Source organism: Pongo pygmaeus, chromosome 7, assembly GCF_028885625.2.
Source record: "Pongo pygmaeus isolate AG05252 chromosome 7, NHGRI_mPonPyg2-v2.0_pri, whole genome shotgun sequence".
NCBI lineage: Eukaryota > Metazoa > Chordata > Mammalia > Primates > Hominidae > Pongo > Pongo pygmaeus.
The window spans coordinates 4,227,287-4,255,000 of NC_072380.2; the positions used below are offsets into that span (position 1 = coordinate 4,227,287).

Below are 27,714 nucleotides of genomic sequence, written 5' to 3' on the forward strand. Positions count from 1 at the left end.
TCTTGTATATAATCCAAGGTCTAAGTCTAACCTATGACTTAAAATATTTATTAAATTATATCCCAATCAATAACTATTAAACTCTGCTCAAGGTAGATATAACCATTACTGTCCTTTCCTACATAGAGAGTTTTTAGGCCAGTCACTCAATTATATTGTACAATAAAGTCCAATCATAAAACACATCCTTAATGTTCATGGCTGTTATGTATCAAGATGTTTTTAAACCCCCAAATTTGTGACTACCAAGTAGCTCATAATTTTCTCCATAAATATTATAAATTATTACTGCCTAATAGTAATTTTCCTAGACCTTTAATGACTATAAGTATAAAGCCAATTACAAGCTACTGAAATAAATTCTATCAGTTTTTTGACTTTAAAGTAATTTTTACCTTTCATACTTCAGCAGATTTTGCAGTGTCACAACGTATTTTTGTAGTTAGTAACAATCAATTATACATTCCACTAACTTGAGTCACGAAATATTATATTCTATGATTTTTTAATCTCCCATTTTTTTCTAGTTGGAAAATATTTGCTTAGATTATTTCATTTGCAACATCAATACTAGTATTTGGTTTCATCACACACACATTCACAGAGCAAAAACTATCCAACTTGCTACCCTGGGAAAATTGGGGAAAGTGTTTTTACAAGGGTTACCCTAAATTAAACATTTCTCCACCAAGGATATATTTTGAACTACAGAAGAGTATTATGAAAACTAATAGGATATTGATATAGTGAAATGTTTAAAATACACATCAACTGTGCAATGAGTCTAATTCAAAGGCATTGTCTTATCCTTCTTTGAGGTTACTGCTGCCATGATGGAAGGAAGTCATCTGTTACCAGAGGCAGTGATGCTAAGAAAAGCGCGTGAGGCTCGGAGTCATGGGTCCAACCTCACATATGACCTCAATAAATCACCTAGCATTTCTGGGTAATTTTCCTCCTCTGAGAGAATAGGAGTATATTTGTCTCACAAAGTTGTTACAAAAATTATGATAAAAGTGATAGGTGTAGAGATCAGACATTACACAGTGAACTGTCTCAGGGCCAGCTCTCTCACACCCTTCAATTAGGAGAAATAAGAAAGGTCTATTTTTTTTTGTTGTTAAAGGCTAAGCAATTACAACATTTTGCATATAACTATTATTGTTATAAATTTGCATACAATCCCCCAACAAATGTTGAGCCAGATATCTTCTTTACTGCAGGCTCTTTCTGATAAGTAGGCTAATAACTACAAGCTCTGAGCTTATGACTACTGTTAATAAGCCAAGTCTTAAGAATGTGATTGGTAGTGATGGACCATGGAAAAAGTAAATAACATTGTTGGCCATGCCACAGCCTCAGTCCACATATTCAGGGTTCTAACTAACAAAACTGCCAGTTTGGGAAAAGCACCCAGAATATCTGTACATGTATGTGAAAAAGGATCGAACACATCAACTCCAAATACCTGTGTTTTACTAAAATTTCTGAAACTCATACACAAAATATATGTGTGCTCCTTTCTTCTTTCCTTTCTTCCTTTTCTACCTCCTCCTTTCTTTTGCAAAAGGCTAATCATTTTGTAAAGCAAAGCCATCCACATAGGTCGTTAGTATGAAACAATATGTTGGCCTGATGCTATAAGGTGTTAGAAGAGAGTAGTAGTAACTATTCTAGTACTTAATCACATTCATGCTTCTGATACTTTCAAGATTTTCACTTGACTATTCGTTTTCTTTTCTAAACCTCAAAATCCAAGTGTATTGAGAAACACTTGTCCTTACTTATTTGTTTATATTTATTTTTAAGACAGAGTCTCCCTCTGTCACCAGGCTGTAGTGCAGTGGCGTGATCGTGGCTCACTGCAACCTCCGCCTCCCGGGTTCAAGTGATTCTGCCTCAGCCTCACTAGTACCTGGGATTACAGGCACCCGCCACCATGCCCGACTAATTTTTGTATTCTTAGTAGAGATGGGGTTTCCCTATGTTGGCCAGGTTGGTCTTGAACTCCTGACCTCAGGTGATCTGCCCACCTCAGACTCCCAAAGTGCTGGGATTACAGGCATGAGCGACTGCACCCAGCCACACTTGTCCTTTAAATTATACACTGTCTATGAAGAATAATTGACTTGGATTTTCTCCATTAAAAAATGGAAAATCTGAATGACTCTTGTGATCCTAACCATAGTGTCATGTCTTGCCGGAAATTAGATGAAGGGTATTTCATCAATAAATCTTACCTTCTTACCTAAAACTCTCACCTAAACTGAAGGAGACATTTTATAAAAGTGTGATGTCAAGCATGATTTAACAGTCGTAAGATTGCCTTAACTCACTGCTATCTGGTTAAAACCCTAATTGAAGGTTGGAAATGAATTAAATGTCAGGTGCCTCGAAATCTAAAAGACAAACATTATTTTATTTATTTTATTTTTTTTAGGGGGAAGAATCTTGAATAAGCGTAAAAGGAGGAAAAGGATATTGAAGTTCACAAGAATTCTTTGTTCCAAAAAGTTTTCTGTAGTCAAGCATAATTTGGTTATTCATAAGAAAAGGAGGAAACAGGAAGAGGATAGACGTGGTGTGATGTCTAGATGCACCTGCAGATCAAAACCACAAGGATATGTCGCTCTAGGTTTATTAAAGCTCATTGTTCTGTGGACTGGCACTCAACTGCACAGTTGGAAAATGCTATCACTTATCTACAACGTTCCAGCTTCAAGAACAATGACATGCATTTTAATAGAAGCAACAACATTCATATTGAAAACATATCATTTTCCCCAATTTTTTTCTTTTTCTTTTTGAAGTTAACACTGTTGTGACAGGGAAGATCAGCTTCTTTGTATGCAGAAGTGCCCACTCTCCGTAAGCCACATCTAGAATTTGAATGTTAAAAGCCTCTCTTCATTGACATATTAAAAGTACCTACATTAGTTTCTCTCAGTGACTAAGTACTACGTTCTGCAAGTGTTTTCCACAAAATTCATTTGTTGAAATCCTGATCCCGAATGTGATGGTATTTGGAGGTGGGACCTTTGGAAATGATTTGATTAGGAAGAAGGAGCTTTCATGAATGGGATTAGTGCCCTTATAAAAGAGGACCCAGAGAGCTCTCTCACACCTTCCACTGTCTGAGGGTACAGGGAGAAGGCCCTGTCTATGAACCAGGAAATGATCCGCGACCAGGACACCTTGATCTTGGACTGCCCAGATGATCCAGATCTGTGAGAAGCAAATTTCTGTCGTTTATAAGCTATCCAATGTATGGAATTTTGGTACAGCAGCCCCAACAGACTAACATATTAATAAAATAAAGATATAAGATCTCTGTTGAAATGCACAAATAGTATCTGAGAAGAAGCAGAGTATCTTTAGGATGTTCCGTGAAATTTCATTTGAGTTGGTTAATAATTATTTAGCCATATATAAAGAATCTAATCCTGGGAGTTTCAAGCGGAAGCCATATCCAGTACTTGCGTGAACTCATGTTACCCTAACATGCCTTAATGAGGTGAGACTAATGCATGGAGAGCTTAAGGTAAAAAGCCGGGGGGAGAACATTCAGCAGGAGGCTGGAAGGTAGATGTCACACATACACTTTGTCTACTAACAATTTTGTCTTAAGCAGAAGCAATTCAAACCACTGTGTATCTATTACATTTGAGTTTCTGAGTACCCAGGGTGAGGAAGATGTGACCCCTGTGCCTGAGAAGTTCTGGCATGTAGTTAAGAGTCTACCAACAGCCAGTGAAACAGATAAGTCAACCATTAACCTCTGCCTAAGTACTAACCTACACAAGTATATCAAGTGCTACAGGAGTTAAATGAGATGGAAGATTATTCTTCATAGCACTGAACATAGATTCCCAGGAGTTAACTCTTGACTTAGTCCAAGAAAGATGAGTAGAAAAGACATCAGTAAGCGAACGCTGCCATCAGACTAAAGCAGGAAGTTGTGAATGAACAAGACTTACAGGAAGTGATCCATGGGATCCATCCATAGAGCTGGGGATCGCAGGCACAAGTTTAGAAATGGCCCGAGGCTCCTGAAGCGGGCTCTTTGCAGGACTGGAAGATGCGTTGCAGTCACTGGCATTCCTGAACCACCTCACTCTGCTCTTCCATGGAAACTATCTTTGCTACCAAGACGTCCATTTTCTCCGTGTGGCCATCTAAGACCTGCTTATCCTTGAGGTCTGAACTCAGCAGTCTACACTAGATACCACTTCTAAATGTTTCTGTCCCATCTTTTGGCTGTTCCTTTAGTACAATTCTGCACTGCTGTTTTAATTGAGTGTTTATATTTACACTTTATTCACCATTTTATTCTAGGACATGGAAGATTGCACCTGACGAATAGATGGCAGGTGCTAAATAAACACTTGTTAATGAACGAATGGTGTGGTGTACGGCCACACAGTGTTGTTGCTGCTGCTGAAAACTGGAGTTGTGGCTGCTCCCAGAACAGAAGATCTGGGCTAACTTGTACCCAGATAATCATTACAAACTGGTGGTTGGAGAGATAACAACCGTCTCTGCACTATGGGTGCCTTCTTGCTCTGTCCCCACATAGCTTTTCCTCGGTGTGTGAACAAAAAACAGAAATGGAGCTCTGTGTTGTCTGTTCTAACTGATGTGCTAATCTTGATTCTAAGTGTGGGGTGTTCATGACCTCATGTAATCTCAATTTTATCCCAAAAGCTCTAAATACCATCGTATTGGTGGGAGTTAAGCCTTCAACATATGAATTTAAGGGGATGCTTTCCATTCATAAGAGTCCCTCTCTCCATGGGACTTCAAGAATAGAAAAATTATCTTGCTTTAATCCTAGAACAAAGACTTCCTCCATCTCCACCCACAGTGCGTGTGATTCATCTTTCAGAGGCATCTCTCTCCTGTCCAAACTGAAGAATGGACCAAGGGTGCAAAAAAGAAAACGAACAACTTCATTTTTGTTAGATTTCGTAGGCTACATGATAAAACTCACATACAAAAATGCACTGGAAAAAAAGAAATTTTAAAATTTATGTAGCCATTCATACTCATTTCTCAAAAGACATGATTTTTTTTTTGTTTGTTTGTTTTGTTTTTAAACTCTGGGTACTTAGCACATCTAATGCCCTAAAGCCTATCTAGTATGCCAGGTCCACATGTACCTGCTAAGTGTGATTTGGAAACCTAATTCACTTGCTTGTTAGAAAACAAATCTTCTAAGTAATGGTACATACATGAATCTACTAAAAGTGGTCAGAATATTTTCTTGTGCTTTTATAAAGAATTCCATCTAGTCTTTTCTCGCAGGGCTCTCATGGCACTGGCCTGCTCTACTGTGGACCTAAAATGCATCGGCCCTTTTAAAATGGATCAGCCTGTTGCCATGTTTTCCTGAGGAATTTTATTTATTCTTGTGATGTGTAAGTTCTCACATGCAAGTGTAATGAGTTAAAAATGTGTCCCCCATCTGGACCCCTGGTCTTTTTCTTTTTTTCTTTTAAACATTTGTTTTTGTAACTTGAGAACACTCAGAGGAGAGGAGACAACCTGCCATCCTTTGATTCTAACTGAGGAATGGCAGAACCGCCTGACAGATCCAGAGCTCAGCCGCACCTTCCGCCAACAAACCGTTTGTGTTTACAGTGAAATTAACCTAGTTGCCAAAATGCAAAGCTACCTAGCAACTGATTCGTGATAATGACTGTGAGCTAAGAGGTTAATGGATATTGTTTTTTTTTTTTCTGTAATTTCATTTTTTCCAGGTTTCCTGTAGGCCCAGCACAGGGCTCCAAACGGTAGGATAAAAACACCGTGTGTTATGAGTAAGCTCTTCCATCGGGAACTGAAATTCCACGGTCAACACATGATGTACGTACGCTGGAATTCATAGATCTATAATCCATCGCATCACCTACCTTCTTGAGGGACTTTATTTGTAATTGGCACACTGATCGGAATTCTTACAGAAACTAGAATGCAGGAAAGAGTATAGTATAGTAGTTTAGCGCATGAGTCACACAAACCAAGGTTTCATCCCCACTCGGAGAAAGGGGTGAAGATGAGACGAAGCACCCACTCTAGCCAGTCAAGAATTTTTGTCCTACACCCCAGGTAACACTGTGATATTTAACAACAAAACAGAACTGGCTGTATTCATGGGCCAGAGTAGGAATCTGAGATGATTTGCTCAAAAAAGTTAGCGAGATTTCATGTGACTTATAAAAATTCAACGTGATAGAAAGTTTTCAATACTAAATGAGCTGACAAATTTAAGCACAGGGTCTAAAACTACCTCTTAAAAGAATTCAGTCAAAATCAATGTGAAATTAATGAATTGCATGCTTATTTAAACTCTTCAAGCTTTGGCCCCTTTATCTGTAAAATGGCAATAATCACTGTGCCTTCGAAGACTGCTAGATTAAAATGGCTTATCTCAATACATTTTACAAGGTGGGCAATTACTAAATATTAGCCCAAATTATTAAGTTTATGTTGCTTTCCAAATATATGAGTCACTGAATAAAATGGAAAAGAAGCATCAGTGACAGGCCAGGCAATGGTATAAATTCAAATTCCAGGCCTCTCAGCTAAAATTGTAATCAGAAACAAGTTCAAGTTCTGTTTCCTCATGAAGCAGTTACACTGAGGACCAATTATTTTCTCACACATACAAGATCTTAAATCGCGCTCCATTGCTTCATGGATATGTGTGTTGCCATGGAGAGATTACAGCCTCCTTATGATTAGCCCCACAATTTTATTCTTCACTCGCTATCCTCCATCAAGAACTAGCTACTTTGCATGGAAGCCCTGAAGAAATTCTTATTGATTGAAACTCATCAAGCTCCCTTCTCCTTTCCATATTTGCACCAACTTTGCAAATCAATTGGTTAATTATTTCCAAAGTAGACGTCCTGCCCTTTGGTCCTGAAGAGATTCAGAGTGAGGGTGTTTATATTAAGAAACAAATATTGAGAGGGAATGTTAACTCCTTGAACAGTAAATAAACTAATACTTCAACAGAAAACATTATCTCTGAGCCTCAGTTTCCATTTATATAAAATGAGATATTGATACACACCCAGGCAGTTTGTTGTGAATATTAAATATGTATACCTTAGACGGTAAGAGCTTTGAAGTGAGGAATATGATAATATGGCTAAACAGTCTTCACTCTTGAACATGATGCTATACTGCACTCACTACTACTTTTTTTTTTTTTTTTTGAGTTGGAATCTTGCTCTGTCGACCAAGCTGGAGTGCAATAGTGTCACTGAAACTCACTGCAGCCTCAGCCTCCTGCCTCAGCCTTTCTAGTAGCTGAGACTAGAGGTGTGCACTACCATGCCCAGCTAATTTTACTTTTTGTAGAGACATGGTTTTGCTATGTTGACCAGGCTAGTCTCAAATTCTTGGGCTCAAGTGATCCTTCTTCCTCAGCCCCACAAAGTGCTGAGATTGTAGACATGGGCCACAGTACTTGGCCCAAAAATAATTTTTAAAAAGGGAAGCTTTACATTGTATTATTGTTGTCTGGACAATGCCTTATGTTCCTTAAATAGAAGTCTACCTAAATAATAAAATGTGAAGCTTTCCTCTCACTGGGGGAGAAGCAGAGTCTCCAGGAGTTGTCTCCTGGGTTGGCTCAGGGTGACAGAGGCGTGCACAGGCCTACTGGGCTAGACAAACCACATCATGTGCTTTCCACCACGTTGCCAGAGTTTTTCTACCCTAGGAGGCCTCAAGAGATTGTAAAGGTTTTAAGATTGAGACACAATTTTTTCAGTCATGTTTGCCCCTGGCCTAAAAATGTCTGGTAAGTCCAGTCCTGAAATCCCAAAGGACATCTTAGAATGCCAAGTACATCGATATTAATACACTCACACCCTACAAAATGCGCTGAGGGTCTTCTATGTGCCAGGCCCTGTGATTCTTTCACCAGGAACTAGAGACATGAATGAATGTGCTTCTTCCTTCTCAGCTTGGTCCTCCCTCAGCATGTGCTAGAGGGTGGTCCTCCAGCTCCCAGCGAGGACTGGGGCAACCCAAAGCACATCTGCTAACTCCGCCATGAGCACACATGGTATACCCTAGAGTCACAAACCAATACTGTGATTCCCTCATGGACAAAGGTGGGAGCACACTGCCTTAGGTTAAGGAGGCACATTAGGAGGTGACTAGAGGCACAGGCCCCACGGTCACACAGGTTTACTTAACTCTAAAGGAAGTCAGTCTTCTCACTTAAAAAACAGGAAGAATGAAACCAATGACGTCATTCCTGTGTTATGAAGCCAACGAGCCTGGACTATCCTTGGCCCTCAATACCTGTTAGCTGTTTGGGGCAGGTCAATAGTATCCTTCTCTTGCTTCCAATTAAAGTTTTCATTCCCATTATATTCCCAGTTGGGTAAAGAAGACTTAGGCAATAACTTAAGTAAATGCTTTGGCCCACAGTCAAAGTCATACTAATAAGTAAATTTTTAAAAATCGATATTAAATGCAATTTTTTTTAAGCAAATGCATTTTTGAGTTTCTAGGTTAAATTTATTAATAGTTCTACATATGATTTTCTACCCTGTTCTCCTGTAGAGAGTAGAGAGCTCAGAGTCCCATTTTCCTGCTTCCCATCACTATGGCTACAGGATTAGGTTTGAAAATCTGGTTTTGCTGAAATATCACACATCCCTGAACAAAAATAACTTCAACTGTTTAAACTTATGTCACACAGTATTTTCTTAGGGGAGATTATGTGGGTTAAAACAAATTACTTCCCAATTAAAATCATTACGTTCTTCACCAGAGTTGAATGAACTATCTTCTTACGTTAGAGATACAGCTGAGTCTCAGATTTTACATCCTGCCAAACTCAGAATCCCATTACAGTGGATGCTGGGGTTGGATGTACTCTGTTGCATCAACTACTTCTTTTTGTGTGGGCAACACCAATGGTATCTTAGGAGAAGATTCCTCTGCCCTTCAGCCTTGGTGGAGCTGCCAATGAAGCTGTTTTCTCATTTGGCCATGGTTGGGATCTAACTGTGATTCGTCTGAACTCCTCTTTCTCCTGGAGGCTGGGTCCTTGAGCCATCAGTGCAAGGAGAGATGTAGCACCCTCAGCTCAGCTGCCCCACCGCAGTCTGGTCCTCAGAGCTGGTTCTGGTGGTTCCAAAGCAGTTCCAGCATGTTATGTGCAACTCCATAACCCTCCAGTAAATCCCCTCACCACCTGCCCGTCTTAGAAGGCATTTCCACCTAGAAAACCCAAACTCCTGCAGCCATGCTTGGGGTCGCAGATCATTGCATTATGTTGGGTGGCAGAGCATTGCATTACGTTGGGTGGCAGAGCATTGCATTACGTTGGGTGGCAGAGCATTGCATTACGTTGGGTGGCAGAGCATTGCATTATGTTGGGTGGCAGAGCATTGCGTTATGTTGGTGGCAGAGCACTGCGTTATGTTCAGAGGCACAGCATTGCATTATGTTGTTTCGGGAAAACTGGTTGCTTTATCGTGGAGAGGAGGGTGGTGGTTTCTTAATGATGACAATGGTCTATCTTTCACATTAGTACTGTTCTCACAGAAAAGGTCAAGATATTTACACAATTTCTGCCTGAATGTGTCTACACTATTTTGGAATATAGTGAAAAACAAAGTATCCTTATCCTTTGCAGCATTAGCAGTTTGCATAAGTAAAATAGAGTTGAATTAGTAAGTCATAACAAAAAATAATGCACTTTTAAATCCAAACCTCTTTTACCAGTGATTTCTTAAAAATAAATACAGCGTGTTCTATGTTTTCAAGAAGTCCCAGATATTTCTTGACAAGAAAATCATGCATTTTTATTATTCAATTAAGCTTTAAATAAAGCATCTTATTTAAATAGTAAACCAAATGTTGATTGTTATTTTTCTCTCTAAAACTAAAATAAATATTATTTAAATCCAGATTTCTAAATAAACAAGGCCACTGAGGTTCCCTTAACTGTGATTTTGAAAACCTGCCAGAGAGCGTAGCTTGTGCTAACCTGTTTCATGAGGGGCTGGCAGCTTTTTCAGTGGGAAACCTCTGATTGCTTTGACCCTTAGCATCTTGGACAAGTTAAACTTCTGGTGTTACTGCATCTTTGCTAAAAAGGAAGCTCCTGGATTCTGGCTATTCCCCATTTTGCAGGCATCAAAATTGAGCACCTTTGCCTGCTCTGATCCCTGTAGACTTCAAGATTCACTTGTGAACTGACTTCCACATCTCAGATAACAATCTAAAATAAGATGAAATGACACAAAGCCTGCAGCAAGAATCTGGAAACTAACTTGATTGTGTAGTGTCCTCTTAGAAGCCTGTGCCTCCTGCCTTTTTATTTTATCTTTTAGCTCAAAATGAACTCCTTTCACACTGAGGATGGCTATCCAATCTTATTCCCAGAGCCTTTCAACAAGTACTCCCCTTATACATTCCTGGCTTCCATTCCCTAATGTAAATATACCACAATTTAAAAAATGCAGTTGATGCCAATGTTGCTCTTCCTTTTTTCTGTGCCCTTTAAATTTAATTTTTTATTATAATAAAAGTGACAGCCAAAAAATATCCATACTATTTTTTTATTTGGTGTGTATGTGAGGGCGTAGCATGGGGTAGCATTTTTTAAAATATTGAGTCATGTATTCATTCAAGCATATGGTACTGTAAAGAAAATAGTTTAAAATTATTTTTCCATTACCAACTTCTGACAATTATACCTTCTAAATACCCTTTAAAAGTCTGTTCAATTATTTCCAGCCAACGTCTCAGTGAAAACCCATCTGATTGACTAGTGTTATTTCTTAGTCTTTTAATCAAGCTACCCCCTATGGATTTGGTCATTGAATTATTTCTCCTCTACATATAAATCCTCTAAACTTGGGTTTCAATGAACCCTAGCTTCACTGATGGCCCTACAGCTTGTCTTCTTAAACAAATGAAATCCTGATCGTGAACTCTCTAGTCAAACACAGTCCATGACTTTTAGCACACTAGAATAGAATTTGACACCTTTCATATAGACCATAGGGCCCTAAATAATATCACCACAACTCATTCCCTTGACCTGTTGTCACCCCCTGGAACTTCTCTCACGCCTTTGCCTATTTTTCCTTCAGTTCTCACCTTTGAGTAGCAGGTCCTCAGGGAAACTCTTCCCACTTATCTAAAGTAGTTGGTAGCCCCATGTTAAACTTCCTCATAGCACTTTATTATTTCAGTCACTGCATCTCCATCTGCAAAGGTCGCTTCACGCAGTCATGATGTGTCTTTGAATGTCTGTGCCCCCAGGAGGGCAGGGTCTCTAGTGTACCACTCTATGTCTGTGCTTAGCACAACAGATGGACACGGCTGACCCTAAATACCCGGAACACAAGTTTAGAGGATTTCTATGTAGAGGAGAAATAATTCAATGATCAAAATCATTACAAATGGTATTTCTTCCATCTGGATAAGAAATGGGATTTAGGGTGATTTTTTTTTTTTTTTTTTTTTTTTTCTGAGACTGAGTCTTGCTCTGTCGCCCAGGCTGGAGTGCAGTGGTGTGACCTCGGATCTCCGCTCACTGCAAGCTCCGCCTCCCGGGTTCACGCCATTCTCCTGCCTCAGCCTCCTGAGTATGGAGTGATTTTTAAGTGCAAAACAAAGAGAGAAAGATGGAGACAGAACACAAGGCATAAAGACGTCATCATGAAGCTATTTTATACTGTCCTACCAATTGACTAGATTCAGTATAAGTTGTCAAAGGGATTAAAATGCCAACAGTGCTTTGAAGTAAATGAGACCAATTCATTTGCCCCTTGTTTTAATGCCTTTTGTTTTTGTGAAATGAAAAAGGGTAAGTTAACCTGTATCACAAGGCAGAATTTTTGCATCATCGTGAATTCTCAGAATGCTCTAAGAATTATATATGTCTTTCTTAGCATATATCCACCAAATTAGACATCCTTCTCAGAATGGCATATTAAAAACTTTAAATAAAAGAATTGTGATTTTGGAGGGAAATTAGATAAGAAAATTGCCAATCTTTATAAACATCATCATATGTGAATTCTTTCCAGTGAAGGGCAGACTGGAAAATTCATAGTAGTGTAATTACAAGTGATTAGTAAACATGAAAATTTGCAACCTCCCTAGTAATCAAAGAGCTGTAAATTAGAGAAGAAAACACTTCCCCCATCCAGCAAATGAGAAAAGGATAAAATGTATCATAATACTTCAAGCTATAATAGGACTATTGAGGTGAGCATAAATTAGCAGAGATTTCTGGAGAGCAATTTTCCCATTACTCTCAATATTTTTCATATTTACTAAGTATCTTAAGAATGTTCTCAACTAGTCTTTCCCCTTCTAATAAGTTGTCTTGAAATGACTCAGAAATGTTGGTGAAGATATATACAAATAAACCAGACTACTGCTAGTTCACAAGGCATCTTTTTGTGTTTGGAAATAGATTCCCTCCTTCCAGGTTCACAGACCCCCACCCAGGGCTCGCTCTGCAGTGAGTGGAGCCCACTCTGCCCAGTTGAGTGGCTCTCCTGCAGAGTGCAACCTGAACATACCTGGATGGAAAGATGATAATTTATTCATTTATAAGGTTGGAGGAAACCTTCAGTCACCAATAACGTGTGACTATTAGTGAAGTCACTAGGTAAATTAGAGTAAAGCATCAGGATGAAATATTAAAGTCATTAAAATGGATGTTTTAAAAGGTTTTTCTGACCCAGAAAAAAATGATCAATATATAACATTGCTTGAAAAGTCAAAATTTAAAATTTTATGTATAGTGAAGGCACTAACCTGTTAAAACGCAAAGGAAACAAGAGACCAGAATGGCAGAGCTTTTATCTGAGTACACGGGTCAGGGGTAGTTTTTTTCTTTCTTGTCATGAGGTCTTAGAATCCAGCATATGTTCACTGTGGAAACTCAGACAAATTGAGCAGTTGGAAGAAGGACAGGAGGGAGAGCGTTTGCATGGAGGCCTCTGCTCTGGGCTGAGGAGGACATGGCAGAGTGATTGGCTATTAGGAGAGTCAGGAAAGTGGAGATCACCAGCTTGGGTATTTTCTTACCTGCTCTCATGAAGTAGGTCTGAATCTCATGGGAAAGGCTCTTGGCTAAATCTGAAATTGCTGTACTAAAGCTTTGAAAACCTACGCAATGCCGAGAGGGACCCAAAAAACAGCTTGACTTGGAGAGAATTACTCATCTTCTACTGACCACTTTGCTCCTTGTTCCTCTGTAACTGACACTCTTCCCAGATTCGGCTTCTAGCCAGTATGTCTACTCAAAACAGAAACTTTCTAATTTTAAACAGCAGGCTTATGTTTGTAACCAGAGAAAATAAAGGGGGAAATTAACCCTAAACAAGCATATGAGTAAATAAGTTATCTGTGGAGAAATGTCTCCATGACTTATTCCTTAACCACAGAAAACACAGAAAATTATTACGGTTTCTTAAAACACATGTGTGATATTGCAACTTAATTTTTGATTAAATTTCCATCTCATGGTACGGTACATCCATAATCTGAGTCCACAAACAAGAACGCCCATCTTGCCGTGTCATCATTCCATTTAGTATTCAATGAGGAAAGAAAGAAAAGCAAATTATGACAAGGTCATCTTTACAATGAGGCAAAGATGGATAAGAAAAAGAGTAGGGATTGTGTTATTGCCTTGATTTATGGTTCCTGTTTTCTCCCATAAACACAGTACGTTAGCAGAGAGTTTGCTTCCCAAAGTGACTTCCTCTAACTACAATCATCAGTAGCAGGTGGGAACGTGTTACAGTGGCAGAAATTCAGTCCCTGCCGTGGAGTGTGAAGCTGCATTTTAACTTGGCTGCAGGCTCTTTGTTTTTATGTTAAAGTGCAGGTAGTCCTGTTGTGGACAGCTCTGCGCATCTGAAGATGACTACTGGGTGCTGTGCGGATGAGTTTTGCGTAGCACAAGTGGATTTGTGCTATAGGCAGCTCTGCAAGTTTCTGGCAGAACCGTTTAGGCTTAGCTGAGCTAGACCAAGTGGCAGCAACAGTAACAACTAGGCTTGAAACATTCCACAGAGAACAACGGCACTGAGAGGAGGCCCCCGGGTCTTTGGGAAACACTGTGCAGTCTTGTCTCCACGCCTGAAACTTTGCCTGGAGCTCCAAGAACTGGGATTTTAATAGGTAGAAGGACCTAGAAAGGGACGTTTTTATGTTAATAGATCTTCATAAAACTAGTAGAAAAGCAGGCCTGTACATTTTTGTCAAATTTTTTAAAAAGCCAGAGTTATAAATGTATGAGTTTGGATAATCTAAAAGTAGTTTGAAGAGTGTTACCAAGTCAAATAAAGTTTTCTTTTTTTTTTTTCTTTTCAGGTTTAATGGGAAAATACTGCATAAATATCAACCACTGTAGATCTCTCTCCCAGAAAAATAGTGCAATGAACATGACAAATTTCTTCAAAACTGATCCAAGTTGTTACATGACAGATTTAAATTGTGTTCTTTATTTTCACACATCATTCCTCTATTTCTAGAAAACTCAGTTACCTCAATGGAATATTTTTTCTAAACTGAAGAGTTTTGCTAGTTAAAGAGAAGGGATATTTTATATATATCTATAAAATATGTATATATATGTATGTATATGTTCTGACCTCCTTCTGGTGTCATTGTAAGAAGATCCCCTAGGGATATTAAACTCCTGATAGATATAATGGAGATAACAACATTTAAACCTTCCAATTTGTCATCACCGTTGCTTGAAAACATATAAACTTTAAAATAACCAAAAGCCTGGAGTGGAAGTAAATCGATAAATATCAAAAAGAATCACATACACATTTAAACTATAAAATCACCATTCATTACAAAACGTGTATTATAGCTATTTTGCCAACCTGTCTGGAATGAATAATGACCCTCAAGATTTCCAATATTCACTTCACATAGAATGTTCCATGGAAATGCCTGGGTTCAGAATCTCATTCCACATCTTATTAGTGGCATGCTGTCAAACAAGTTACTTAACACTGGTTTTCTGATCTCTAAATTGAATGAAATCAACCACCTCCATTATTAAATGAATTATATAACTCTACATATGTTAACACAACAAACACTGTATAAAAGTATGTACTTGGACTTGTGAGGCTGCAGAGGGTTGGGGTGGGAGGAGAGATTGCAAGTACTCGGCCTGCCTTTTCCGACAGCCTGATCCACACTCTGACAATGGAAAGGGAGGAGGAGGCAGGTTAGGTGGTGCTCAACACAATCACCAGACACCCAACTCAGCAAACAAAAACTCTTCATGAAGAGCCTAAGGTTGGATGTTTCCCATTCCATGACCGCTCCGTGCTGTGATGTTAAACACGGGGTGTGTAGAGGGAATATGAGTTCACAATCGATCAGCTGGTCAACAGGTTCCTCTGGTCAACAATCTCTCATAATCAAACCAAAGAAATCTTGAATTCAGATACCCAACCTACCCCGTATGAATGACAATTTAAATTATCCTATGCGAGGTAATTTTTTCAAGTGCTCTAAGATATACAATTCTTCGTGACTAAGTCAGGCCCTATCACCCAATTCTGTTTTCATATTTCCAATTTTCTTAACAATATTAGGCAAAAAATTATTGACAAGTGTGCACAATCACATCATTACATAATCACATAATCTTTGAACATAGGACATCTCACAGGGTATACTTTTCATACACGGTACTTTAGCTAAGGCATTTTCTCAACTCATTAAAATGACTTTTCCTTCTAAACAATACGATCTCTATCAGGGCCATGGACAGGGATGGTCTCATGAACATGTAACCTAGGTCAGTTTTTTGTGGTTGTTGTTGTTTGATTTTTAACTTTTAAGTTTGGTGGTAGAAGTGCAGGTTTGTTACTTAAGTAAACTTATGTCATGGGAGTTTGTTGTACAGATTATTTCATCACCCAGGTATTAAGCCTAGTACCCATTAGTTATTTTTCCTGATCCCCTCTGTCTTCCAATATTCCATCCTCCAAAAGACCCCAGGGTGTGTTGTTACCCCTACATGTTCATGAGTTCTCATCATTTAGATCTCACTTATAGATAAGAACTTGTGCTATTTGGTTTTCTGTTCCTGTGTTAGTTTGCTTAGGATAATGGCCTCCAGCTCCATCCACGTCCTTGCAAAGGACATGGTCAGTCCTTAGAAGAGTAGTTCTTGATAAAATATTCTGCAGCTGCTGTCGTGAAGCTCTTAATAAGTTGTGGACAAAGGGCACTCCATTTTCTTTTGTATGGTGCCTCAATTATGGAATTGGTCTTGTTACAGAGATAAGAGTTTTTAAAGAAAATGGTAAGACCGTTGTGAAAATTACATTTTTTTACTTAAGATGTTTCATGAGGGTTTTCTTTAAAATAATTATTTGCTATTTGCGATTCTCCTGTAGAATTTGATATGACGGGTCTAGGTTTGTGCAGCAGAAACAAATTTCTGCAAATGCTGAGGCAAGCAAAAGAAACAAAAAACAACTTAACCCATTTTTTTAAGGGGGGGAATAATAACTGACGCATTAAAGCAAATTAATAGGGATTTTATCATCAAATCTTAAAAAATTTACTAATATGTATTTAAAAAGACCAAGCTATTAAAGGACAGTTGTTTTCTCAAAATAAGGTAAATGTGAAGAGAGAAAATGTTATCAATGAAAAAAAAATCATTTTTCCTTAATTTTTCATTTTTTTATTTATCATTGATATAATGATTGTATTTATTTAAATAAAGAAAATGGTCAAGAAAATTATTTAAGAAATTTGAAATGTAAAGGAAATGTAGTATAGGACATTTGACTTGTAAATAAATGTTCATAGAATTTAGAGCTGAACACTCACGTAAAATAATCTATCAAGTGACTTTTGAAACACTTTTTCCGTGCATAAATGTTTCAAAAAATCTTTATAAGAGAGAATGTAGATATTGAAAAGTATGGAAACACTTTAGATGAAGTAGAAATTTAGTGTATTATTTATAAAACACTGACTGCCAAATATGTGCTAAATGATTCAAAACCTTAAAATATGAAGTGAAGAAGACATCCAAGGTCTACCCCATGGGTTGTACAATCTAGTGAAGAAAACACCAATGAGAGGAAAGTAAATCACACAGTCATCAATATTTCTTTCTTTTTCACATCTTTTTTATGCTCTATAACACAGTTTGCATAGCATTTCTCTAGAACAATTCCTGGAACAGTGAGAAAGGGACCCTCAAGTAACTATTGAGTACAATGACCAAAGACAAAATCACTTAGATAACCAATTGGTGGTCAGTTGTTTTCTCTACCACATTGCCCCGTCATACCACATAGAGTGCTGCCGGCTGCGGATGTCTCTTACGAGTAGGGAGGGAGTAAGGTAGAGTCAGTTGTAGAACTGGCTGCATCTCCAGCTTGCAGTTGTCCTGCTGTGTCACTCACACACTGATGAGCAGCCTCATGAAAATGCTTTTTACCTCAATATTTATGCATGCTAATGTTTTCTTTTGGTGTAGAAATTTACTTTTTCTTATTAGTACCCAAAGAATCAAAGGCTTTTAAGAATTCCGCATAATAATACCGTTCTTGTTAAATGGCCCAGTATTACATAATTATAAGGAGAAGAGCCGATGCAGATTTCAAGTAAGTATCGCCATTCAACATGTGAAATTAATTTTATCATGTATGATCTTCTGCATTTTTATGTTGGTACACATATTATAATGCCCTTTTGAAAATGTGTCATCAACTGCTCATTTGGAAGCCTACAAGTTTAACATAGAATCTGAAAAAAGTACTGTGGGAGCCAAGCAAGTGCATAATTTCACTTGTGACATTATTAATAAATTCTATCACATCATTATACAAATACAATGTACAGATTTTTCTTTAGGGAGAAATTTTTACCCAGATATTAATGTGATGGAGGTACATTAATCAAATATTCATAAATAATTTGTTTGTCTTCTTTTGGAAATTGCTTCAACCTTTAGTTTAAATTGGCTCTCCACAATTGTATATAGATTTTTGACTTGGAGAATTTATTTATGATCATTTCAATAAATGGAAATTGTTAAGTAACTTTCTTCTAGAAATTATTTTTGTGTGTATTTCCAGTTTTTTTTTTTTTTTTTAACAAATGGGCTATTTCATAGTTAGAAAAAAAAATTGCTTTGAAACTTGAAGCCCTGGAAATTTCATGACATGACATGACATGACATTTCTAACATCAGACAGGTGGCAGGACTAGTCCAGGAACATTCAAGTCTTAATTTCTAGTCCATTATTCTTTGTACAAACAATCTGAATTTATATACTAATCAATCAATACATGAAAGTTTCTCCCAGCCAAACAAGCTTTTACCATCTCATCACTTGGTGAGTGCTGGCTTGCTGGTGAACCTATCATGGTGCTTATAAAAGAGAGCCCATCCACTTGAACGTAATATCCTAATTAAAAGTAAAAAGGTCAGCCCTTACTTACGAATACTTTTGAACTTTTCATTAATATGTCAACTTCTAACAAGAGGATTTCAGGTTTTCCCACAGACACATTCTATTTCTCTTTGGCTAACTCTCTCACCTCCTTCAAATCTGTGTTCAGATATGACGTTCTCAAAAAGACCTTTCCTGACCACTTCATTTTACACCATGAAGCACCACCTACCATAAGCCTCCTATCTTGCCCTAGACATTACCAACACTTTTATTCTGCTCTTCTTTTTGGGTTATCTCTATCAACTGATAATACATTATACTTATTAAGTGCATGGTTTACTGTCAGTTTTCTTCCTCTGAATGGAAAGCTCTTTGCCTAATTTGGTGACTGATATGTCCCAAGAACCAAAAACAATGGCTAACTCTCAGAAGGCACTCAACTGTTTTCTGTTGGAAAAAACAATCTATTTAGACCATATTGAGAATGGCTATTTAATGCATGTAGATGCATAATAGCAAAATGCTACTTTTAATATCATAATTCAAAACACGCACATACACAAGACCATGTATTTAATGAACTTACAACAGTGCCTGGCATATGCTACTCAATGAATTTAGTATTAATCTTCCTTGCTGTTAGCACTCATGACTACCACTACAGACTTCTCAACCTTTCCGCAGTTACACCAAACTTTCATGGGAAAAGGTAATCTTAACATATTAAGAGAATGGTAGAGTTCTTGAAGCTTGATAGTGTCACCAGGAGGTTAGGAGGAATTTATGGTAACATATATAGAAAAGGGCAAACATTTCTCTTTTATTATCTTGTCTTTTACTTCTAAAGTTATGGAAGGTAGGATGAAGATGACCTGGCAAAGCCACTTGTTTCTAAGAGGAAGGAATAAAGTGGTATTTAGTCTATAGATGTTTCATGTAGCATATTCCACAGAACACAACTTTTGCAATGTAAAATAATAGTGTTAGTGAAAAAGGATCCTGTAATCAAACCCCTGGAGACAATGCATGATGTAAATAGGGTTAAACATTTTATTTAATGCAGAACGACGTAGAGAGCTCCTCCACTGATGTGCGCTGTGACTCTCAGAGGGAGATCTGAGGAGCTGATCTAACCATCTTAGCTTGAAGCTGTGTATTGAGAGAATGGTGTTAAGAAATGTTTTTTCTGCTCAAAACACTGTGGAACGTGGCCCTAGGCTTGAGAGTTCCCAGCTCTCTTCTCCTGCTGCTGTTGTGGCAAAATAAAGCTGGAAGACTTGGCCTCAGCAGAAGTAGCTCAGTATTGGACAACAAAGTATATTAATGGGGGAATTAATGGGGGACTTGGGGAAATGAAGAACACAGTGTCAGTTTAGAAATTCTTCTAAATGATGCTGTGGTTTGAATGTGTCCTCTGACCCCCAGAATTCTTGAGTTGGCAACTAAATCCCCAATGAGGCAGTGCTGGAAGCTGGGAGCTCCTGGGAAGTGTTTAGGTTATGAGGGCTCTACACTTATGAATGAATTAATGCCCATATAAAGAGGAGCTGGGACCTACTGGGAAGTGTTTAGGTCATAAGGGCTCTGCACCCATGAATAAATTGATGCCCCTATAAAGAGGGCTCTCGGAGTGGGCTATCCCTCTTTGCCCTTCTGCCATGTGATGACTCAGCAAGAAAGCCCCTGACCAACTACCGGTGACTTAATTTTGGGCTTCTCAGCCTCTAGAACTGTGAACTAATACATTTATTTTCTTTACAATGTGCCTGGTCTGCAGTATTTTGTTATAGCAACACAAATGTACTAAGACAACCTGCAAGAACAAAAAGCCTCTCTAGTGATATAAATGGCCCAGCTCAGCTTAGGAGTCCTGGTGGAATTTTCCATAGCTGTGCAAGCTATGAAGAGAGAATGTGTGTCCCCTAATGTGACTCTGTGCATCGTGTCCCCAAGATAAGAAGCTGGTTGAGGATCCAATATTGTAGCCACCTACTCCCCGGGGAACATGCATAATACATGGGTCATATTTGGGTCCACGTGGCCTGGTATTCTGAGTGGTGTAATGACTCTTGGTGGAATTATACGTATATCCCACATGAAGTCAACCCTCAAAAGTTTAGAATGGAAAGCTAATTTTCTTTTAATGAACTCATGTACGATTATAATTGATAGGTCTACCAAAATAGTACAGCAGTTCCTTCCACACTGTATTAGATACTATTCTAATTATCAGTTATAATTTTATGTCTCAACAAATATTGCCTTTTCACAAGTCCCTTCCTTGAACAAATCTAAAGAAAGTTTGCAAAGAAAAACTGTAAATATGTATAAATATGCCAGTAACTCAAAAATTACTTTTCTCTGTTGAAAGGCTTAATAGTACTGGTTGAAATTTTTTTTTAGAATATGCCAACCCCTTGTCACTATTTACAGGATGTTCCTTACTACCCTGATGAAAAGAGCACCTCTTAAACAATGAGGTCTTAATCACGGCTGAGCTCTTTTCTTTAGATGACATCTTTCTCTGAATGTTAGTAGCTGAATTGATTAGACACTGATATTTCCTAAATCACAGTTAATGACAAGCATATTTTTAGCTACTGGACACAAATTCAAGCCAGTAATCTGCAGGTGCTTGTGAGATGTTGTACTCACACTTTCCCTGCCAAATTTCTGAAGGCTACCTATAAATCATTTTTTTAAAAGAGAAAAGTATAATGGTATACAAGGCCAATGAAGAAAGGAATATAACAGAAAGTGAACAAGTTTACAATAAATAAAACCTATAACAGCTAAGAATATATGTTTCCCTCTCCAATCACATGGGTATATGGAAGGCTTTTTTAGAAAAATGTTAAGAAGTATTGTATTACAAGAATGTCACAGTATTTGCATTATGCCACATTTAATAAAACATAATATAAGAGTTTGGAAGGTTTTATTTAAAAGCTTTGATGTCCTATTATAAAAGTCTTGTCTTTTGAGCAATAACATGAGACAAGACCCAAAAGGCAATTAGGCCCCTACACCATGCAGTGTTGCAGGAGCCCATATTACAAGACAAAGGACAAGATGGTTATATCAAAATAAATAGCCTAAGTGATCTCTAACCAATTTAATCAGGGCAGTATCCCACAGGTGACTCTATCCCAACCCAAAAGTAAATGAGACAGGTTTCATGTCTGGATATCACACACTGGCAGCTGAATCATGACACTTTTCTCATTTAATGGTCTGGGATTGGTGGGGAGCAAAGACCTTAGATGGTTAAATGTATGTGTACCTAGTCCTGGTGAGATGTCACAACTGTGACATCTCACAAAAGTGTGTGAGAGTGATAGAGGGATGGAGGGATGGAGAGATGGCGGAGGGAGGGTGGAGGAAGAGGGGAGGGTGGAGGAAGAGGGGAGGGTGGAGGAAGAGGGGAGGGTGGAGGAGGAGGGGAGGGTGGAGGAGGAGGGGAGGGTGGAGGGGGAGGGGAGGGTGGAGGGGGAGGGGAGGGTGGAGGGGGAGGGGAGGGTGGAGGGGGAGGGGAGGGTGGAGGGGGAGGGGAGGGTGGAGGGGGAGGGGAGGGTGGAGGGGGAGGGGAGGGTGGAGGGGGAGGGGAGGGTGGAGGGGGAGGGGAGGGTGGAGGGGGAGGGGAGGGGAGGGGAGGGGAGGGGAGGGGAGGGGAGGGGAGGGGAGGGGAGGGGAGGGGAGGGTAATGTGGGAATGCGGAGGGAAGGAAAGAGGGTAGAGGGGAAGAAAAATGTTCAATGGAGGTAAGGAGAAAAGAGAGCTGATTACAGGCATAGAGAACTTATGTATATATGAGTTGTGTTTACTTTAATCTCTTTAAGCATAGAAGATCATTCCCAGAAATTAAACTGAAATTGATGAACAAAGAAACAGTACAGGTAGTAGAGAACTACTGAAACACACAATTTCAGTTTCGTTCTGTTCCTTCAGGATATTTAGAAAGCTGGGGTGGGGAGATGGATAGAAAAGCTTAAAACAAGACAAAGGTAAACAGGCATAGACGTTGTCCTTTCCCTTCCTGGCTTCAGCCTTCTGCCCATCTTTCCTCTGAGTTGTCTTGTGTCAGGCACACTCCAACATTTGTGCAACACAGTATCTCTACAATGAAGAATATGTCATGCTAGCTTTTCTGTCCAATAGATGCTGAAGTTATGTATTGCCTTTTTCCAGTGATCAAAACAACAACTGAGACTTGGGAAGAAATAAACTCTAGCAAACCTGAATGAGAACTTGTGTTAGACTCTAATACATTTCCAGGGCTTTTGAGAAGACAGAGGCATGTCCTGCTTCCTCAAACACCATAAAATGCTCCTTAGAATTTGACCCTATGACAGAAATTGCTACTCACCTACACAATGTCTACTCTCAGAAATCTTCATTCATTATAGAACCCAAATATAGTCTGCAGAAGTAACACCCAGCTTAAAAACGGAACGGGCTTTTATGTGGGGTTAATCAGTGAAATGCTAACAATATCTCATTGGTTGTATTGGTTGTACAGGAATTATGAAAGTGCTTTTAGATGGGACTGCAATGGCAGACTTACACCACTGACATTTATGCCTCTTCTTTACACTTTCTCCATCCCAAGGATCCATCAATGATGACTGGAGTTTCAGCAGCCTTCTTGGGACCATGAGTGAAAGGCAAAGAGAATTTCAGTTGCCTGGTTCGTGACCAACTTGAGTGGCTGGACCCATGGCAGCAGAACACACCAACTTTTAGACTGCACTTTTCATGATAGCCCAGTAAGCCTATGTATTTTTAAGCCCATGTCAGATGATCAGTACCAGCAGCTGAACAAAATTTTTGATGTGCCCATGTCTTATGATGAGACTACAAGCTCTTAGAGGAGAAAGATTCTTGCAAAACCTAGGATCATCTATGGAACTGGATGGATATTGAATGAATATTTTCTAAAAGGATAAACTCATTAGGAAACGTTCTGCCTGGTCTATTCTCCTCCTCTACAAACCTGCCCCATTCCTAGTTATCATTCATGGCCCAGATAAAATGATATCTCCAAAAAGCTTGATGTTAAGACCCTGAGGCAAAATTAGGCATTCTCTCTTCAATATTCATGTCTTGTCTCTTTTTTCCCCGACTACAGAACTTATCACTCTATATTATAATTACGCATTTAAATGTATTTTTTTCATTGAGTCCTTAATCTCAAATTTATATATTTTTGTTCCCACACCAGAACGTAGCTGAACACCATATCAGGACCTAATAAACATTTGTTGTATAAGTTCTTACTATGCACCAGACAGTAGGTTAAGCCCTGGGATAGAGAAAGAAGGAAAGGATGATGTTATTTAATCTTGGAGAACATTTGATCTGGTATACTTCAAAGCAGTAAAATGAGATGAGAAAATAGTCAAGCAGAAGACTGGAGGGAAGGGGCCAGATCTACTTAATAGACACACAATTGTTTGAAACATACATTGATTCTGCAATATAAAATTTGCCAACTAAGTAATGCTTAACTATACACATCAATTTTCTGGTTGTTAAATTATATACTTGAAAAAAAAAACAGCTGATGAAAATTTTGCCTGTATTTACGTGAAAGACAAATAATCAACACCATTATTATCCTATTGCTAAGCGGGTAAGAATACATTTCCTGCTGGTCTTATCTACAAAGAGACACTACGTTATTTCCTTCCACCTTTTTTTTTTTTTTTTTTGAGATGGAGTCTTGCTCTGAGGCCCAGGCTGGAGTGCAGTGGTGCGATCTCAGCTCACTGCAGGCTCTGCCTCCCGGGTTCACGCCATTCTCCTGCCTCAGCCTCCCGAGTAGCTGGGACTACAGGCGCCCGCCACCACGCCTGGCTGATTTTTTTGTGTTTTTAGTAGAGACGGGGTTTCACCATGTTAGCCAGGATGGTCTCGATCTCCTGACCTCGTGATCTGCCTGCCTTGGCCTCCCAAAGTGCTGGGATTACAGGCGTGAGCCACCACGCCCGGCCTTTCCTTCTATCTTTAGCTTTCCCTGTCTTCACCAAATAAAATCAGCGAACACGTGTGCCAGTTACTTCCCTAAAAACACAGAATGAGGAATTCTATCATTGGTAACATTCGCTCAATGGAGAGTCTGCTTGTATAGGGAAGTACAATCGTGGGCTGCACCACAATGTCTCAGTCAACCACGAATGCCACATTCAGCAATCCCCTTAGATTATACTGGAGCTGAACAATTATCACCGAGTGACATTGTAGCTGTCATAATGTTGTACTGCAATTACTTTTTTATACAAATAAATTTAGCATAGCCTAAACGTATGCTGTTTATGAAGTCTACAGTAGTGTACAGTCATGTCCTAAGCCTTCACATTCACTCACTACTCAGTTGCTGACTCACTCTGGACAACTTCCAGGCCTGCAAGATTCATCTGTGGTAACTGCCCTAGACAGGTGTCCCATTTTTACGTTTCAGTCCATATTTTTACCATACCTTTTCCATGCGTGGGTATGGTTATGTACCTTCAGATCTGCAAAGTCTTACAATTGTGTTACAGTTGCCTACAGTCTGCAGGACCCTAACATGCTGACAGGCTGCACCCCATAGCCTAGGTGTGCCACAGGCTGTACCATCTAGGTGTTCGTACGCACACTCTGTGTTGTTCGCACACTCTGTGTTGTTCGCACAAAGATGTAATTTCCCGATGAGGCATTTCTCAGAATATACTCCCATCACTAATCAACACACGACTGGAGTGGACTCTATAACCATCGAGGTTAACAGAGCACTAAATCCAGAAGATCACTCAGAGTTATTTTCATCCAATCCCCTCATACCATAGAGGAGTTGATCAAGCAATTCTCAGCCTTTTTGTATGATTTTGCTCAAATGGCTTAACCCCTCTGTCTCTCTACTTCCTTTGAGGAAGTTTTTAGGATTAAAGTTTTTAGGATTAAAAGAGATGATATATAGAGCTTCATCCCATGCTGGAAGGACCATGATGGGTGCCAGCTAATTTTTATAAGCAGTGTATGTAGTCCCTATGGATTTGATTAAAATTTTATCCAGTGAATATGTTCTTTATCATACTCTTCATTTATCAAAGACCTCTCATACTGGTGAACTCCAGGAGGGGAGTTGTTAATATCTGTAGTCATTGCTCTTGAGCCCAGAGCCCAGGGAAAGGTGATTGAGCAAAAAAATTAAAGAGGACGCAATATGCAGACAGTAAAAATTGCTGTTTTCTCACTTACTTTGAAATAATATAAAAATGATTCTATAAAAACTTGTTCATTACAGATCTCATTTAAAATGTGCAATAGCAGTGGATTAACCGGTTAAAAGTCACAATCACCTTTGCTTTTATCTTCTAAATAGAATTTTCTCTCTGTAAGACACAGAAATCTTTGCATAAAGTTCATTATATTTGATTTTTATCAGCAACAACCTCACACTGCATCATTTATTTTGGACTTTGCTAATATGAATTACATGAAGAGTTAAGGTAGTTGAATTATCTTAGGTGCTGTGAGTTATTTGTACAAAATCTAAGCATAGACTTAAACAAAAGTTCTAAAATTAACATATGTTTAAAGAAAACCCCAGCTCCATTCCATGGACTCCTCTGGGGCACTGGCTGGCCTTGGCCTTGCCTATCTTTTAAGTTTATTTCACAGACTTTCTTTTCTAACCTCCCTGCTAATGGTAAACCCATGAGGGCAGAGGCAGCCTTTGTTGTGTTCATGACTTTCTCCCCACAGCCTAACGTGGTGTCCAATAAAGCTTTGTTGAAAATACAAATGCGTGCAGGGTAGAGAGGGTTATCTCATAAATACGGCATGGAAAGAACGCTACTTTTTAGATGCAACAATTACATATTTCCTATAAGTTGTAGGCAGACATAGGTGAATCCCAGACTACTTTGTTCCCCTGCAAAATGCTTTCTGAGCAATATTAATCACTATGCAGCCTGTCAGAGCTTTTTATGCCAATTTCTACTTCATTTGTTTCTGATTTGTCCTTACTCAAAGTAAGTGCATTTGTGCTCAAACCAACCTTCCCTCTCTGCTTTGAGTCCCCTAATAGATGTTTCACAATGCTTATGATGCAGAGTGAAATGTACAACAATTTTGCAAATAGACCAGCTCTGAAATTCTAGCTCCTACTTTTGGTCTCAAATGAATACATTTCTCTGATTACTTCACCCCTCTGAATCTCTCTTTTCTCCTCTGAAAATAGCACAGAATTGTGAAGATTAAAAGAGGTGATATAGAGACATGAATTAACCGAGTACTGGTAAAGGGAGGTTTTCGGTGAGTGTATAAAGAAATAAACAGCTATAAACATGGCAATCAAATAACATCACCATTTACTTTTATCTTAAAAACCCTATGGGGGCCGGGCACGGTGGCTCATGACTGTAATCCCAGCACTTTGGGAGGCTGAGGAGGGCAGATCATGAGGTCAGGAGATCGAGACCATCCTGGCTAACACAGTGAAACCCCGTCTCTATTAAAATTACAAAAAATTAGCCGGGCGTGGTGGCGGGCACCTGTAGTCCCAGCTAATCGGGAGGCTGAGGCAGGAGAATGGCGTGAACCCTGGAGGCAGAGCTTGCAGTGAGCTGAGATCACACCACTGCACTCCAGCCTGGGTGACAGACTGAGACTCCGTCTCAAAAAAAAAAAAACAAAAACAAAAACAAAACCCTATGGGAAGGGGGTTACCCTCACTTTAGAGAAAACCACCTTGAGAATCAGTGAGAGCCATGACGGGGCGCCCCAGGTCACAGGTGGGTAGTGTGGCTGCAGGAAGAATCCCAGCAGATGGGCCGGGCGTTGTGTGGGGGAAGGAAGGCGCCAGGCACGGATACAGGCAGCGAGGTACAGGGCAGTGCCCTGCTCTCAAGGAACTTGCAACAGGGCCGAGAAGTCAGGGCCTGGCATAAAGTCGAGTTATGAGCAAATAACAGCTTTCCCTCCAAGAGTCACCATCGTACAAAGGGGGACACTCGCTGCTGGATGATGTGATTCAGAAAGAGTTTGCAGAATTTATTTTCCTTCTGCTTTCCCTCTGTGGGCTGCTGACCTCTAATCACAGGCTGGAGGTATTCGATCTGCAAAAGGGATGTAATTTCCAAATGATGCAAGCTATTCGGATCAAGCCATCTAAGAAAAGTGCCTGTGTCATCATTTTAAAATTGATCGTCTCTTCTTAGAACTTTGTAATACCACACTCGCCATACTCTATGTGAGTCATACTCACCAC

At 39.2% G+C, this 27,714-nt stretch overlaps 1 protein-coding gene across 1 annotated transcript in view; it reads right to left on the reverse strand.

Moving 5' to 3' along the window:
- CSMD1 (CUB and Sushi multiple domains 1) overlaps positions 1 to 27,714 on the reverse strand; it is a 2,090,911-nt gene that overhangs the window by 1,314,892 nt on the left and 748,305 nt on the right. The window lies entirely within an intron of this gene.